At 48.0% G+C, this 2,500-nt stretch overlaps 7 non-coding genes and 7 pseudogenes across 7 annotated transcripts; all 14 read left to right on the top strand.

Annotated features, from left to right (window-relative positions):
* Positions 1 to 29: 29 nt before the first annotated feature.
* On the top strand, positions 30 to 148 carry LOC133948290 (5S ribosomal RNA). The gene has a single exon (XR_009919897.1). It is a non-coding gene; the product is annotated as a 5S ribosomal RNA (ribosomal RNA).
* Positions 149 to 210: 62 nt separating this feature from the next.
* LOC133938420 (5S ribosomal RNA) lies at positions 211 to 329 on the top strand (annotated as a pseudogene).
* Positions 330 to 391: 62 nt separating this feature from the next.
* Positions 392 to 510, top strand: LOC133941158 (5S ribosomal RNA; annotated as a pseudogene).
* Positions 511 to 572: 62 nt separating this feature from the next.
* On the top strand, positions 573 to 691 carry LOC133946210 (5S ribosomal RNA). The gene has a single exon (XR_009917914.1). It is a non-coding gene; the product is annotated as a 5S ribosomal RNA (ribosomal RNA).
* A 62-nt stretch (positions 692 to 753) lies between these two features.
* LOC133946652 (5S ribosomal RNA) lies at positions 754 to 872 on the top strand. The gene has a single exon (XR_009918337.1). It is a non-coding gene; the product is annotated as a 5S ribosomal RNA (ribosomal RNA).
* Positions 873 to 934: 62 nt separating this feature from the next.
* On the top strand, positions 935 to 1,043 carry LOC133944212 (5S ribosomal RNA; annotated as a pseudogene).
* A 62-nt stretch (positions 1,044 to 1,105) lies between these two features.
* On the top strand, positions 1,106 to 1,224 carry LOC133941562 (5S ribosomal RNA; annotated as a pseudogene).
* Positions 1,225 to 1,286: 62 nt separating this feature from the next.
* On the top strand, positions 1,287 to 1,405 carry LOC133940260 (5S ribosomal RNA; annotated as a pseudogene).
* Positions 1,406 to 1,467: 62 nt separating this feature from the next.
* Positions 1,468 to 1,586, top strand: LOC133942832 (5S ribosomal RNA). The gene has a single exon (XR_009915881.1). It is a non-coding gene; the product is annotated as a 5S ribosomal RNA (ribosomal RNA).
* Positions 1,587 to 1,648: 62 nt separating this feature from the next.
* LOC133945842 (5S ribosomal RNA) lies at positions 1,649 to 1,767 on the top strand. Its single transcript, XR_009917562.1, has one exon. It is a non-coding gene; the product is annotated as a 5S ribosomal RNA (ribosomal RNA).
* A 62-nt stretch (positions 1,768 to 1,829) lies between these two features.
* On the top strand, positions 1,830 to 1,948 carry LOC133938860 (5S ribosomal RNA; annotated as a pseudogene).
* Positions 1,949 to 2,010: 62 nt separating this feature from the next.
* Positions 2,011 to 2,129, top strand: LOC133935672 (5S ribosomal RNA). The gene has a single exon (XR_009913803.1). It is a non-coding gene; the product is annotated as a 5S ribosomal RNA (ribosomal RNA).
* Positions 2,130 to 2,191: 62 nt separating this feature from the next.
* On the top strand, positions 2,192 to 2,310 carry LOC133943676 (5S ribosomal RNA; annotated as a pseudogene).
* A 62-nt stretch (positions 2,311 to 2,372) lies between these two features.
* LOC133934229 (5S ribosomal RNA) lies at positions 2,373 to 2,491 on the top strand. Its single transcript, XR_009912421.1, has one exon. It is a non-coding gene; the product is annotated as a 5S ribosomal RNA (ribosomal RNA).
* The last annotated feature ends 9 nt before the right edge of the window (positions 2,492 to 2,500 follow it).

The raw sequence follows: 2,500 nt of genomic DNA, 5'->3' as shown, positions 1-2,500 counted from the left end.
TAAATAAGGTTCAGACGATGGACTCAATCGCTTATGGCCACACCAACCTGAATACGCCCGATCTCGTCTGATCTCGGAAGCTAAGCAGGGTCGGGCCTGGTTAGTACTTGGATGGGACACTGCCTGGGAATATCAGGTGCTGTAAGCTTTTTTCCACTCTTAACTGACGTATTTACATGTATAAATAAGGTTCAGAAGGTGGACTCGTTCGCTTACAGCCACACCAACCGGAATACGCCTGAGCTCGTCTGATCTCGGAAGCTAAGCAGGGTCGGGCCTGGTTAGTACTTGGATGGGAGACTGCCTGGGAATACCAGGTGCTGTAAGCTTTTTTCTTCTTCTACCTGACGTATTTACATGTATAAATAAGGGTCAGAGGGTGGACTCATTCGCTTATGGCCACACCAACCTGAATACGCCCTATCTTGTCTGATCTCGGAAGCTAAGCAGGGTCGGGCCAGGTTAGTACTTGGATGGGAGACTGCCTGGGAATACCAGGTGCGGTAAGCTTTTTTCTTCTTTTACCTGACGTATTTACATGTATAAATAAGGTTCAGAGGGTGGACTCAATCGCTTACGGCCACACCAACCTGAATACGCCCGATCTCGTCTGATCTCGGAAGCTAAGCAGGGTCGGGCCTGGTTAGTACTTGAATGGGAGACTGCCTGTGAATACCAGGTGCTGTAAGCTTTTTTCCACTCTTACCTGACGTATTTACATGAATAAATAAGGTTCAGAGGGTGGACTAATTCGCTTACGGCCACACCAACGTGAATGCGCCCGATCTCGTCTGATCTCGGCAGCTAAGCAGGGTCGGGCCTGGTTAGTACTTGGATGGGAGACTTCCTGGGAATACCAGGTGCTGTAAGCTTTTTTCCACTTTTAACTGACGTATTTACATGTATAAATAAGTTTCAGAGGGTAGACTCATTTGCTTACGGCCACACCAACCTGAATACGGCTGGTCTCGGAAGCTAAGCAGGGTCGGTCCTGGTTAGTACTTGGATGGGAGACTGCCTGGGAATACCAGGTGCTGTAAGATTTTTTCCACTTTTACCTGACGTATTTACATGTATAAATAAGGTTCAGAGGGTGGACTCATTCGCTTACGTCCACACCAATCTGAATACTCCCGGTCTCGTCTGATCTCGGAAGCTAAGCAGGGTCGGGCCTGGTTAGTACTTGAATGGGAGACTTCCTGCGAATACCAGGTGCTGCAAGCTTTTTCCTTCTTTTACCTGACGTATTTACATGAATAAATAAGGTTCAGAGGGTGGACTCATTCGATTACGGCCACACCAACTTGAATACGCCCGATCTCGTCTGATCTCGGAAGCTAAGCAGGGTCTGGCCTGGTTAGTACTTGAATGGGAGACTCCCTGTGAATACCAGGTGCTGTAAGCTTTTTTCCACTCTTACCTGACGTATTTACATGAATAAATAAGGTTCAGAGGGTGGACTAATTCGCTTACGGCCACACCAACCTGAATGTGCCCGATCTCGTCTGATCTCGGAAGCTAAGCAGGGTCGGGCCTGGTTAGTACTTGGATGGGAGACTTCCTGGGAATACCAGGTGCTGTAAGCTTTTTTCCACTTTTACCTGACGTATTTACATGTATAAATAAGGTTCAGATGGTGGACTCATTCGCTTACGGCCACACCAACCTGAAAACGCCCGATCTCGTCTGATCTCGGAAGCTAAGCAGTGTCGGGCCTGGTTAGTACTTGGATGGGAGACTGCCTGGGAATACCAGGTGCTGTAAGCTTTTTTCCACTTTTACCTGACGTATTTACATGTATAAATAAGGTTCAGAGGGTGGACTCATTCGCTTACGGCCACACCAACCTGAATACGCCTGGTCTCATCTGATCTCTGAAGCTAAGCAGGGTCGGGCCTGTTTAGTACTTGAATGGGAGACTGCCTGTGAATACCAGGTGCTGTAAGCTTTTTTCCACTCTTACCTGACGTATTTACATGTATCAATAAGGGTCAGAGGGTGGACTCGTTTGCTTACGGCCACACCAACCTGAATACGCCCGATCTCGTCTGATCTCGGAAGCTAAGAAGGGTCGGGCCTGGTTAGTACTTGGATGGGAGACTGCCTGGGAATACCAGGTGCTATAAGCTTTTTTCTTCTTTTACCTGACGTATTTACATGTATAAATAAGGGTCAGAGGGTGGACTCATTCGCTTACTGCCACACCAACCTGAATACGCCCGATCTCGTCTGATCTCGGAAGCTAAGCAAAGGTCGAGCCTGCTTAGTACTTGGATGGGAGACTGCCTGGGAACCCAGGTGCTGTAAGCTTTTTTCCATTTTTACCTGACGTATATACATGTATAAATAAGGTTCAGAGGGTGGAATCATTCGCTTAGAGCCACACCAACCTGAATACGCCCGATCTCGTCTGATCTCGGAAGCTAAGCAGGGTCGGGCCTGGTTAGTACTTGGATGGGAGACTGCCTGGGAATACCAGGTACTGTAAGCTTTTTTCCAC

This window comes from Platichthys flesus, chromosome 22 (genome assembly GCF_949316205.1).
Source record: "Platichthys flesus chromosome 22, fPlaFle2.1, whole genome shotgun sequence".
Taxonomy (NCBI): Eukaryota; Metazoa; Chordata; class Actinopteri; order Pleuronectiformes; family Pleuronectidae; genus Platichthys; species Platichthys flesus.
This window is presented reverse-complemented; position numbering and strand designations above follow the sequence as displayed.